The sequence below is a fragment of the Salmo salar genome, chromosome ssa18 (genome assembly GCF_905237065.1).
Source record: "Salmo salar chromosome ssa18, Ssal_v3.1, whole genome shotgun sequence".
NCBI classification, from domain to species: domain Eukaryota; kingdom Metazoa; phylum Chordata; class Actinopteri; order Salmoniformes; family Salmonidae; genus Salmo; species Salmo salar.
The window spans coordinates 16,918,606-16,932,757 of NC_059459.1; the positions used below are offsets into that span (position 1 = coordinate 16,918,606).

Genomic DNA, 14,152 nt, shown 5'->3' on the forward strand with positions numbered 1-14,152 from the left:
CTGCTTGTACCCTTCTATTTCTTCATGTTTTCACTGTAGCTGATGCCAATAATCTACAGAGCAACATGCATACTATTACTAGAGCAAACTATGTCCTTTCACTTGTCTCATCAAGAGTGTATGAAGCATAATCACAATTATACTGTTTAGCATTGTACCACCATTCATCAGCCCAATTGTCTATAGCAGGTATTCCCAAACTGGGGTACACCAAATAAAAAATGTGATTCACATGTTTTTTTTAAATACCAAAAAAAAAAAAAAAAAGAAATTCACATTTTCAAAACAGTCCATTTAGTAAGGCCATAGAGACACATACCAGCTCTACTGATAGTACTGCCATTACCAGCACTACTACACCTGCACCTGTCGACGACACAAGTTGTTCTGCTTCCACGAGCACATCCAAAGCTAGCATCAGTAATTCTACATTTGTTGTTAGCTCAGCCAGCATGGACACTGACAGTTGTGAATATGATGCAGCCGAAGAGCTACTGCCCCCTTACCCGGGAAAGCACCGAACAACAGTCAGGGACGTTGGACATCAGAGGTGCAAATATGATGAGAACTACATTGATTTGGGGTTCACTTATATTGGGAGTAGTGTCTTTCCTCAGCCACAGTATGTTATATGTGCAGAAGTACTATCTCACAACTTGATGAAACCTTCACTCTTGCGCAGACATTTATAAACAAAACATGCCAATTTGAAAAATAAGCCACAGGAGTTTTCTGAGCGAGAATTAAGACGACTTTCGAGTAGTAAGACATTAATAAGAAGGGGCTAGAAGCATCTTATATGGTGAGCTACCGAGTACCTAGGACAGGCAAGCCCCATACTCTTGTGGAGGACTTGATTCTTCCTGCTGCTGCAGATATGGCTGGGACAAAAGGCCCCCAAAAAAACTAGAGAGACCATGCCTTCATCAAACAGTTTCACGATGCATCAATGACATGGCAGGAGATAGTGAAACAATTACTGCTTCGCATACAAGCCAGTGAATTCTATGCGTTACAGCTGGATGAGTCAACAGACTCGGTACATGTCCGTTACGTTTATGCGGGTCAATAAAGGACTACATCCTCTTCTGCAAACCACTGGAAACCAGAACAGCAGAAGAGGTTATTTTTAAAGTACTGGACAGCTTTGTGACATCAAATGGACTTTGGTGGTCAAGATGTGCTGGTATCTGCACTGATGGCACAAAATCCATGACAGGGAGACATAGTTGAATGGTAACGTGTGTGCACACAGTTGCTCCTGACGCCACATGGGTACACTGCAGCAGCCACCGAGAGGCTCTTGCTGCAAAGGGAATGCCTGACAGATTTAAAGGCGTTTTGGACACAACAGTGAAAATGGTTAACCTTGTTAAAGCAAGGCCTCCTGAACTCTCGCGTATTTTCTGAATTATGCAATGATATGGGCAGCGACCATGTAACGCTTTTACAACATACATAAGTGTGCTGGCTATCAAGGGGCAAAGTATTGACACGTTTGTTAATTGAGAGATGAGCTTAAAGTTATTTTTACTGACCATCATTTTCACTTGTCTGACCGCTTGCATGATGAGTTTCTCACACGACTGGCCTATCTGGGTGATGTTTTTTCTTGCCTGAATGATCTGAATCTAGGATTACAGGGACTGTCCGCAACTCAACTCAGCAAAAAAAGAAACATCCCTTTTTCTGGAACCTGTCTTTCAAAGATCATTCGTAAAAATCCAAATAACTTCAAAGATCTTCATTGTAAAGGATTTAAACACTGTTTCCCATGCTTGTTCAATGAACCATAAACAATTAATGAACATGCACCTGTGGAACAGTCGTTAAGATACTAACAGCTTACAGACAATTAAGGCCACAGTTATGAAAACTTAGGACACCAAAGAGGCCTTTCTACTGACTCTGAAAAACACCAAAAGAAAGATACCCAGGATCCCTGCTCATCTGCGTGAACGTGCCTTAGGCATGCTGCAAGGAGGCATGAGGACTGCAGATGTGGCCAGGGCAATAAATTGCAATGTCCGTACTGTGAGACGCCTAAGACAGTGCTACAGGGAGACAGGACGAACAGCTGATTGTCCTCGCAGTGGCAGACCACGTGTAACAACACCTGCACAGGATCGGTACATCCGAACATCACACCTGCGGGACAGATACAGGATGGCAACAACAACTGCCCGAGTTATACCAGGAACGCACAATCCCTCCATCAGTGCTCAGACTGTCTGCAATACGCTGAGAGGCTGGACTGAGGGCTTGTAAGCCTGTTGTAAGGCAGGTCCTCACCAGAAACAACGTCGCCTATGGGCACAAACCCACCATCGCTGGACCAGACAGGACTGGCAAAAAGTGCTCTTCACTGACGAGTCGCAGTTTTGTCTCACTACGGGTGATGGTCGGATTTGCGTTTATCGTCGAAGGAATGAGCGTTACACCAAGGCCTGTACTCTGGAGCGGGATCGATTTGGAGGTGGAGGGTCCGTCATGGTCTGGGGTGGTGTGTCACAGCATCATCGGACTGAGCTTGTTGTCACTGCAGGCAACCTCAACGCTGTACGTTACAGGGAAGACATCCTCCTTCAGATACTGTTACTTTTGACCCTCCCTTTGTTCAGGGGCACATTATTCCATTTCTGTTAGTCATATGTCTGTGGAACTTGTTCAGTTTATGTCTCAGTTGTTGAATCTTGCTATGCTCATACAAATATTTACACATGTTAAGTTTGCTGAAAATAAACGCAGTTGACAGTGAGGACGTTTCTTTTTTTGCTGAGTTTATATTCAATGTGTGGGACAAAATTGAGGCTATGATTAAGAAGTTGGAGCTCTTCTCCGTCTATATTAACAAGGACAACACACAGGTCTTTCCATCATTGTATGATTTTGTGTGCGCAAATTAACTCAAGCTTACGGACAATGTCAAATGTGATGTAGCAAAGCACCGGAGTGAGTTGGGTGCGCATTTACGCAGGTACTTTCCCAAAACGGATGACACAAACAACTGGATTCGTTATCCCTTTCATGCCCTGCCTCCAGTCCACTTACCGATATCTGAACAAGAGAGCCTCATTGAAATTTCAACAAGCGGTTCTGTGAAAATTGTATTTAAAATCAGAAGCCACTGCCAGATTTCTGGATTGGGCTACACTCAGAGTATCCTGCCTTGGCAAATAGCGCTGTTAAGACACTGATGCCCTTTGCAACCACAGTACCTATGTGAGTGTTGATTCTTGGCCCTCACTAGCATGAAAGCTAAATACAGGCATAGACTGTGTGTGGAAAATTATTTAAGACAGACTCTCCAATACAACCCAACATTGCAGAGTTATGAGCATCCTTTCAAGCATACCCTTCTCATTAACCTGTGGAGAGTTATAAAACCTTGTTTGTTCATCAAAAATTGTGAATATGTAAGATGGTTAAATAAAGAGCAAAATGATTGATTATTATTATTTGTGCCCTGGTCCTATAAGAGCTCATTGTCACGTCCCACAAGCCAGGTTGTGACAAAAACTCACTCATTCTTAAGTTTAATAAATGCATCGTATAGCGTGTGTGGGGCAGGCTTGCAATGATGGCAAAAAACAACATTTGAGAATGCGCTGACCCTGGTGCTAGATGGGGTACGCAGCTGGAGGTTGAGTGTTTGAAGGGGTGGAGGACTTTAAAAAGTTTGGGAACCGCTGGCCTATATGATCCGTAATGGGGTTGTGCGGATCTGGCCATACTCGTAATCGTATCCGTAAATTGACAGTTGATAGTCGGATCGGATAATACTCATAATCTGAAAAACGTACGTATTTTAAAATGCCTTAAAAATGTCTGCACACGTTTGTAGAAAGCACAAAATCTGCAGATCAAGAGTCTAGAGTATGAGTGTGTTGTTAAAACAGGCAGATGAGTTTGCTGTCACTCGGTCAGAATGTGCATCTGTGTTTTATCTATTTTGTTTAGTCTTTTTCATTTGCTTCCATAACACCCTTCCTGTCTCACTATCCCCCCGCTTGTGGGGCCACCCAGTCAGGGATCCAACCACCAGTCCACCCACCTGGCTGCTTCCCCTGTGATCAAACCACCATACTCAGGGATCCATCCATTCTCCATCCACTCTGATGTCCTACCATGTGATGCCTCTACCTTTCCTCCTGGCTGTCACTGGATTCAATGTTTTACTGTTGTAATATTACATGTGTCCCCCCCATTTATGGCTTTCTTTATCATTTTCACTAAGCGTTTATTGTCTTGGCATTTCAGTATAAATATGCTATTATTTTTAAAGAATGCTTTCTACAGAAATGCCAAGACAAAGGCTTTTTAAATCAAGAAGTTCATGCTTCCATTTTCTTTAAGAGTATGCCTACCTTGACGGGAAAAGTAAGCACCACAATTAAAGGGGAGGCCATCAACCCCTTAATTGTTCTGCCAGTCATAAACTGACCAGACGGGTTGCCTACCATAATGTATCCAATGCATCGGCTGGACCGGAGGCGGAAATGACACTCGCGCAGGAAATCAGTCCAGAACCTTTCAGTTCATGTCCTGGTGTAAACATTAGCCTACCACCAGACACAAAATTGGTAGCAAGTCGTTTGAAGCCTCCCAAGAGAATCCGACATCCTCTCCAGACCTTGTGCTGTTGCTCCAAGGTCGGGGATTACCAAGACTAGTCATAACCTAACCTTGAGACAGAACTCAACCAAAACAGACATCTCAATGATAAAGAAAAGACTCACAGCACAAAAGCAAATGCACACAGTTGGTGCTGTGCCTTTATCACTGAGGTGTATTTTTGTTTTCACTGCTTTGGTTGAGTTCTGTCTCAATTCTACAACATTAAATATATATTGTGTTAATCAATAACGGACATTGCATATATGTTAAACATTTGAAAATATTGTCTTTTGATTATACCTTGTGTTGACTGTACCATTATGTTATGAGCTTATTTGTATTTTTGAAGTAATTGTGACCGAACAAGTTAAATATTTAATGTAAAATATTTAGGAAGAATACGAAAATGGGATAATGAACAACACGTTAGCAATATGGTTGATAATGTGATAGTGTGTGTTGGTGCTGTGTCTTGGTGCTGTCTTTTCATCATTGAGCTGTACAGTGCCTGCAGAAATATTTCACACCCCTTGAATTCTTCCACATTTTGTTGAATTACAGCCTGAATTTAAAATGGATTAAATTTAGATTTTTTTTGGTCACTATAGCCTACACACAATACCCGTTAATATCAAAGTGGAATAACTTTTGTCCATTTTTTTTTTTTTACAAATGAATTAAATGGACTGATTACACTTTGGATGGTGTATCAATACAGTTGCAGGAGAGGAAGGAAACCATTCAGAGATTTCACCATGAGGCTAACGGAAGGATGGATCAACAACAGTTGTTACTCCACAATTCTAATCCTATTGACAGAGTGAAAAGGAAACCTGTACAGAATAAAAAATACATATTCCAAAACATGCATCATGTTTGTAATATGGTACTAAAGTAAAACAGCAAAAAATGCGGCAAAGCAATTAACTTTTTATTCTGAATACGAAGTGTTATGTTTGGGCATATCCAATACAACACATTACTGAGTACCACTCTCCATATTTTCAAGCATAGTGGTGGCTGCATAATTTTTTTATATTTTAGTAATTTAGCAGACGCTCTTATCCAGAGCGACTTACAGGAGCAAGGGCACAGACACATTTTTAACCTATACGGCTTGGGGGATTCGAACCAGCGACCTTTCGGGTTACTGGCCCAACTCCTAGGCTACCTACCACCCATGTTATGGGTATGCTTGTAATCCTTAAGGACTGGGGAGTTTTTCAGGATAAAAAAAAATAAACCAAATGGAGCTAAGCACAGGCAAAATCCTAGAGGAAAACCTGGTTCAGTCTGCTTTCCACAGGACACTGGGAGATGAATTCATCTTTCAGCAGGACAATAACCTAAAACACAAGGCCACATCTACACTGGAGTTGCTTACCAAGAAGACTGTTGGAAAAGCATTCCAGGTGACTAGCTGGTTGAGAGAATGTCAAGAGTGTGCAAAGCTGTCAAGGCAAAGGGTAGCTACTTTGAAGAATCTAAAATATATTTTGATTTGTTCAATACTATTTCATAGTTTTGATGTCTTCACTATTATTCTACAATGTAGAAAATAGGAAAAATATAGAAAAACCCTTGAATGAGTAAGTGTGTCCAAACCTTTGACTGGTACTGCATATATTTGCACACCCCTGCAGTACCCAAGTGGATCCTCGGTTGAATACCACTGTGCTTCAGCATTAAATCTATATGATGTACTCTATAAATAAAAACAGAAATAAAGAAACTATGTGGAACTGTTTGATAATTATTGTGTGTTGGGTTGTCAAAGCTTTTAGCCAAATGCATCTCCCTCAAAAAGTTGCATTCAGCCTCTTATCACTTGGGTTGGGTGCGTACCTACTTGCATGGGAGGTCACAGCCAAAGAGATTCACAGGAATCACACACACACTTTTAGAGCAGATGGTGTTAACAGACTGTAGCATAACTGTTTTCTTTCAATCAAAACACATTTTGTCTAGTGGTACGAGCTGTTGAGTTTGACACATGAGAAACATTACAGTAACGTTATACTATGCCATTTAATTTGGTTCTGTTAAGTAGAATACTATCATTATGTGAACTTGCAGACACTGATTCAGCATTGACCTAACTAGACGAGCACCATTCTCCACTCGTCACTGAAATTCAACAGAGTAGTCTTTTCCTTCAGAAGCTGAAAGAGTAGACACAAAAAGCTTAGGATTTTTAGTGATCGGGAAGAACCCCCCCATTCTAAAGTTCTGATGACACTTTCAGCTATCAAAGCATCCCATGCAACACCCTAAAATCTCAGCTCCAGACCCAACTCCCTCCACCCCTCTTCCTCCCACACCCCAACAACCCACACCCCAAACTAATGTGAACAGATTGGTTTTCTTGCTCTGATAGCAACAGATTTCCTGCACATCTACAGTAATACTTAGTTGGGGCAAGTGGACAGATGGGTGAGGTGAAAGACCACAGGTTTATGAGCTGTGAGTGTTGTCACGGCTTGTTATGGTAGGCTTTAAACCAAACTCCGTATGACAGCATTTATGGCTACTATTTCCAGAAGTTGTAACGTTCTTCCTCTCTCAGGGCTAAATCCTAACTTGAGAAACTTCAACTTTTGACCGAGTCTCCCATAAAGCGTGTGTTTTGTAAAGTATATCTTAGGGTTTCTGCACAACCACAGCAGACTGATGGGGAGGGGGGGGAGTGCTAGACAAGGGAAAGAAAGCTACAGCCAGTTACACTATGGTGATAGGGAGAAATACTGTCTTAGAGGCACACTCAGCCCCATATTACCCTCTATCAGGCTGAGTGTGCCTTTTTATGTGGCCTGTTTTGGGGGAGCAGATAACCACTAATAACTGTTCCAGGGGCAGATATGTCAGAATGTAATAGGGCAACAGTCCAACAGTGACAGGAACAATGTGTAGAGACAGCTGGCTATGTTATGCAGTTGGGCAATTCCACGTTAATGGATTTACAGACTTACATTTTTCACTTTAAAAATGTATGCCAAAACAAAAAACATACAACTCTATGCACAATGACTACTTTGAACAATTGACAAAAAAACATTTGCTGGAAAAACTGCAGATGCAAAGTCTCTGTGCAGATAAAGTTTGGAAACCGTAATTATGTTACCAACCTTTATGTTTTTGTAAAATGTTCAGTGCATTCCAATATTTGAAACGTTACGTAGCTTGCCTTGCCATTGGCCAACTGAGGAAACCCGAGAGCACACACTTTGGCTCACACAATCTGCTCCTAAGCTACACTGTAACCTTGACAACACATGATTTAAAACAAATTGCCCATGCAGGGAGCTTTGAACACAGGGAACCTGCTAGTCTCTAAAGGAGAGAGGGTAAAACAAACTATTTTCTAAGTAATGAACAGCCAGTCTTAGCACACTTCTTAAATTCCTAACCGGTGACGAAAGTTCTACAAAACAACACCAGTCTGTTTTTCCCCCAAAGCTAAGCTTAAGCATATTAACATATTTTAGAGCAGACTGGAAAACTGGCACCTTGGCAAGTATGTAATTGGCAAAAAAAGGTAACTCTTTTGCAGAGAATGTGAGAGGTTTGAGAAGACTGGAAAAATAAAGAAAACAGGTTTTCAGTCTAGTTTGGAAATCTATAGGGTGACAGCTACCAACTCTGGATATTTTTTTTGTTTTTTTTGTTGAAGTAATCTCTAAAAATTGAACCGCTCCTTAGAACACACATTCAATTGAAGGACTTACCTGTGACTCCCTCTTATGACTCACCAAGCTGAACAGAAAGCTAACCTCCCAGTACTGAGTCACAATGAGCTTTGTTCCACCTGTAGAACTCCTTTGTATTCTCCATACTTTCTCTGAATTCACAGGGTGAAATAACACACCGCTGATCACTTAGGGGCAATTTAGAGGGTGATGAGAGCGTAAATTGGGATAAGTACACACAATATCTATATTCGATTTATATGATTAGTAAAAGTCGGTTATAGCCTTCTGAGGGCTATGTCTTCATATATCTTATCAGGCCCACTACAGTAGGCTTATGTCAATATTCCAATGTACAGTTTACACTTGTTGATTGCAGCACACCTTGCTTAACAACTCACACAATATTCCCGTTGCCTTGCTAGGCAAGCATTTTGAACTTTGCTTAGGGCCTATACTGTAGCACATTAATGACAGTCCATACTCCTGAATTGCACAGCATTGCAAACGTATTCATACTTCTTCACATTTTATTGTGTTAAAGTGGGATTCAAATAGATTTAATTGTCATTTTTTTGTCAACAATCTACAGAAGATACTCTAATGTCAGAGTCATAAAAATTAAATATCTAAAATATAGTTGTTGCATAAGTATTCAGCTCCCTGAGTGAATACATGTTAGACACACCTTTGCTATCGATTACAGGTGTGAGTGTTTTTGAGTTAGTCTATAAGAGCTTTACACACCTGGATTGTGCAATATTTGCTCATTACAATTTTTTGTTATTTAAAGTCGAGCTCTGTCATTATGTTGGGGGAACATGGCTAGACAGCAATGTTCAAGTCTTTCCATAACTTTTCAAGCAGATTTAAGTCAGAACTGTACCTTGGCCCCTCAGGAACATTCACAGTCTTCTTGTAAGCAACTCCAGTGTAGATTTGGACTTGTGTTGTAAGTTATTGTCCTGCTGAGAGATTAATTCCTCTCCCAGAGAAATGGTTTTCTTCTAGGATTTCACCTGTGTTTAGCTCGATCCTGTTTCTTTTTATCCTGAAAAACTCCCCAGTATTTGCCGATCTCAAGCATGCAAAAAAAAAAAGAAAAAAAGAAGAAAAAAGGAGGGCAGTGATGTGTTGTGTTTGCCCCAAACATAAGGCTTTGCATTTAGGCCAAAAAGTGTATTCATTTGCAGTATTACTTTAGTGCCTTGGTGCATACAAGATGCATGTTTTGGAGTAATATCCCTGAGCAGTTTCATACCTGTCCTGCAGCTCAGAAGGATGACTATCTTTGATGTGTCTGGGTGGTTTAATAAATCATCCACAGTAGGGCTGGGCGATACGACGATATATATCATGTGACGATAGAAAAACGTCAATCGTTTCATATTATGCTCCATCGCTTATTTCGACACTTTGTTCTTCCACATGGCAATTCGCAACAAAAAAAAACTAAAAAGGAGGAGAGTGAAAGTGACACAGAGCACAGAGATGTGGAGCTCGTACCTAAAAGAGGGGCTACTTCCGTCGCATGGACGTGGTTTGGGTATGAAAAGTCTGACAGGGACCAGAAAATAGTCCTCTGCAAAATACACCGCAGGCCGGTCCCGACAAGAGGCTCAAACACCACTAACCTCCTTTCCCACCTACGCAAGAATCATGTGAAACAATACGGAGAGATTCTACGGATGAGACCCAAAAAAGTACAGTTGAGTGCTCAAAACATACCCCCAACTCAGACATTGCAAGAGGCTTTTGCCCACGGCACACCATATGGCAAAGAATCACAAAGATGGAAAGAGATAACAGCTGCCTTTACAACTTACATCTGCAAAGACATGGCCCCAATTTACACGTTCGAGAAACAGGGATTTCATGAGTTGGTGCTAACACTCGACCCAAAGTACCAAATGCAAATTGATATACAGTTGAAGTCGGAAGTTTACATACACTTATGTTGGAGTCATTAAAACTCGTTTTACAACCACTACACAAATTTCTTGTTAACAAACTATAGCTTTGGCAAGTTGGTTAGGACATCTACTTTGCGCATTACAAGTCATTTTTCCAACAATTGTTTACAGAGATTATATTTCACTTATAATTCACTGTATCACAATTCCAGTGGGTCAGAAGTTTACATACACTAAGTTGACTGTGGCTTTAAACAGCTTGGAAAATTCCAGAAATGATGTCATGGCTTTAGAAGCTTCTGATAGGCTAATTGACATAATTTGAGTCAATTGGAGGTGTACTTCAAGGCCTACCTTCAAACTCAGTACCTCTTTGCTTAACATCATGGGAAAATCAAAAGAAACCAGCCAAGACCTCAGAAGAAACATTGTAGACCTCCACAAGTCTGGTTCATCCTTGAGAGCAATTTCCAAATGCCTGAAGGTACCACGTTCATCTGTACAAACAATAGTACGCAAGCATAAACACCATTGGACGACGCAGCCGTCATACCGCTCAGGAAGGAGACGCGTTCTGTCTCCCAGAGATGAACCTACTTTGGTGCGAAAAGTGCAAATCAATCCCAGAACAGCAGCAAAGGACCTTGTGAAGATGCTGGAGGAAACAGGTATACAAGTATCTATATCCACAGTAAAACGAGTCCTATATTGACATAACCTGAAAGGCCTCTCAGCAAGGAAGAAACCACTGCTCCAAAACCGCCATAAAAAAGGCCAGACTATGGTTTGGAACTGCACATGGGGACAAAGATCGTAATTTTGGGAGAAATGTCCTCTGGTCTGATGAAACAAAAATAGAACTATTTGGCCATAATGACCATCGTTATGTTTGGAGGAAAAAGAGGGAGGCTTGCAAGCCGAAGAACACCATCCCAACCGTGAAGCATGGGGGTGGCAGCATCATGTTGTGGGGGTGCTTTGCTGCAGAAGGTACTGGTGCACCTCACAAAGTAGATGGCATCATGAGGGAGGAAAAGTATGTGGATATATTGAAGCAACGTCCCAAGACATCAGTCAGGAAGTTAACGCTTGGTCGCAAATGGGTCTTCCAAATGGATAATGACCCCAAGCATACTTCCAAAGTTGTGGCAAAATGACTTAACGACAACAAAGTCAAGGTATTGGGGTGGCCATCACAAAGCCCTGACCTCCATCCTACATAACATTTGTGGGCCGAACTGAAAAAGAGTGTGCGAGCAAGGAGGCCTACAAACCTGACTCAGTTACACCAGCTCTGTCAGGAGGAATGGGCTAAGATTCACCCAACTTATTGTGGGAAACTTGTGGAATGTTTCCCGAAACGTTTGACCCAAGTTAAACAATTTAAAGGAAAAGCTACCACATACCAATTGAGTGTATGTAAACTTCTGACCCACTGGGAATGTGATGAAAGAAATAAAAGCTGAAATAAATAATTCTCTCTACTATTATTCTGACATTTCACATTCTTAAAATAAAGTGGTGATCCTAACTGACCTAAGACAGGGAATTTTTACTAGGATTAAATGTCAGGAATTGTGAAAAACAGAGTTTAAATGTATTTGGTTAAGGTGTATGTAGACTTCTGACTTCAACTGTATGATGTTTTAATGCCAAAATAACATGCAAAACAGGCAAGCCCCCAAAAATATATATTTTAGGCCTATATTTATTTTGTTTGCAACTATAGTTGAAGTGTTTTCTATTTACCTTATATACATTCATATTTTAGATTTTGTTACATGCTTAATTGAAAATTTGCCCAAAGGTTCTAAATAAAAAAGAAATAATCAAATGAGTAAGTACCTTTTATTTGTTGAGTATAATTCAACATGTAATAAGAAAAAGGCCTTTACATGTGGTCATTTTATATAAACTATTTATTAATTGAATTTACAGAAAATGTGCTATATCGTGATATGTATCATTATGGGGTTATGAAATGACCTATATCGGGATATGACTTTTTGGCCATATCGTCCAGCCCTAATCCACAGCATAATTATTTAACTGACCATGCTTAAAGATATATTCAATGTCTGATCTGTTATTGTTAACCATCTACCAATCACTTCCCTTCTTTATGAAGTTTTCGAAAAGCTCCCTGGTCTTTGTAGTCAAATTTGTGCTTGGAATTCAATAATTGACTGAGTGACATAACATATGTTGCATGTATGGGGGACAGAGGAAGGTTTAGTCATTAATAAAAAAATCATGTCAACCATTTTTTATTTTTAAATCATTTTTCTTCCACTTTTACAATAGATTATTTTGTGTAGATTGTTGACAATTAAATACATTTTAATTCCACTTTGCAACAATCAAATGTAAAGACATCCAAAAGGTCTGAACGCTTTTCCAAGGCACTGTAACTGAGCACATGAAGTTGGCCACTGTTCAATTTACAGTTACAATATCTCTATCCCTGACCGAAGTTTCTCAGCGCTCACTACATTGTATCTCTCTATCGAAGCTAAAACAGCAGGCAATAGGTGGCGAATAACCACATCCTAGCTGTTTTCATATTACTGGAAATTAGCTTTAAAACGGCTAAATTCATTCTCCGCCTCATTGCAAAATGTGTAGAATAGCATGGAATTCGCTTTCAAAATAGCATGAGATTAGCTGGGGAGGGGGGGCTTGCTCGGCCTCGCGCCACTGTGTCCTAGCCTACAGCTTCCACAAGCCATTTTTTATATGGAAAATATATAAACACACTTTCACGCCATTTCGTAAGTGTCTCGACAGTAGCGGAGGAAATATTCAGTTTTCATTGACTCAGAGGGGGATACATGGAGGATTGTCAGGGACAATACTGGCAAACAAATACAGTAGGACCTATTACTGTCAAAACATGCACTTTTAGACTGGCGGACAGGCTTGCTAGCATGGAAATTGAGAAATAATATGAGAAAAAAAGTTGTGAGCTGAACCCCATTTGTCAACACACTGAAAACTTACCTCTTTCATAGGTGCACGCCCAATCGGCAGAATTGAGCTCCTAAACCGACAACCCAGCTGTATGTAGGCCTATATAATAGCCTATCATTATGAAGTAAAAAATAAATAAAAAGTTATTTCTGTTTCATTGAAATTACGGTGTAGTTCATCGTATAAAGTTGGGCTCCGCTCCTTTCCCGAGTCGGCTCCGTCCAAGATTTGCCCTAGTGCCTTTCCATTTTCTTTCCTTCATCCACCGCGCATGCGACCTCTCCAGGCATCAACGTCTGGAGAACAAAACAAAAGCCTGACGGAGTGGCAGGATAAGGAGTTTTGTATGTTCATTTGCAAACGAGATTTCTGCGCATGTGCATGCTTTTTTTTAAACGTAGCTGCTGCACTTAGTGCTCCGCTGCCGCCCACGTACTTGATTGCCTTTGTCTCATCACAGAACTTCATGTTGTACAAACCTGTTCGAACTATTGCCTTCCCTCAGTAAGCAACTAAGCAAAAGTGCGATTTCCTACAAACTTGATGTTGTTCACAAAACTGTTCTTAGCTATTGCATTCCATGCCTCATTAAGCATAAGAACGATTTCATGTTATTTTTTCATGAGGGGATAAGTTATTCACATGTTTTACACAACATACATTATCAACATGTTCATACAAACAGTTCTCTGCATTGCAAACATAAGCACGAGTCAAATAGGCAGTCTATTGATTTCATGTTCTTAGCTGCTGTGTTAGTTATTTACTCTGCCATGATATCAGCGTATATGGCATAAATATGGCACTGGGCTACGATAACTACGATTTGGTAACAACTATAAAGATTAGCCTCCGTCATCAGACAAAACGCTGATTGTTTTTGCCCCGTGTAAGGAATGTGTTTTGCTTGTGCAACTGCAATATGCGTTACAACAGACAGAAAGAGAAGGTTGTAACTTCATAAAA

The 14,152-nt window shown here is 40.6% G+C and overlaps 1 protein-coding gene across 1 annotated transcript in view; it reads right to left on the minus strand.

The window, feature by feature from the left end:
- rin2a (Ras and Rab interactor 2a) overlaps positions 1-13,520 on the minus strand; it is a 66,875-nt gene extending 53,355 nt beyond the window's left edge. Inside the window, exon 1 of the mRNA XM_014154583.2 lies at positions 13,217-13,520. The gene's annotated coding sequence lies outside the window, so the exon portion shown is untranslated. The remainder of the gene's footprint in view (positions 1-13,216) is intronic.
- Positions 13,521-14,152: the final 632 nt, after the last annotated feature.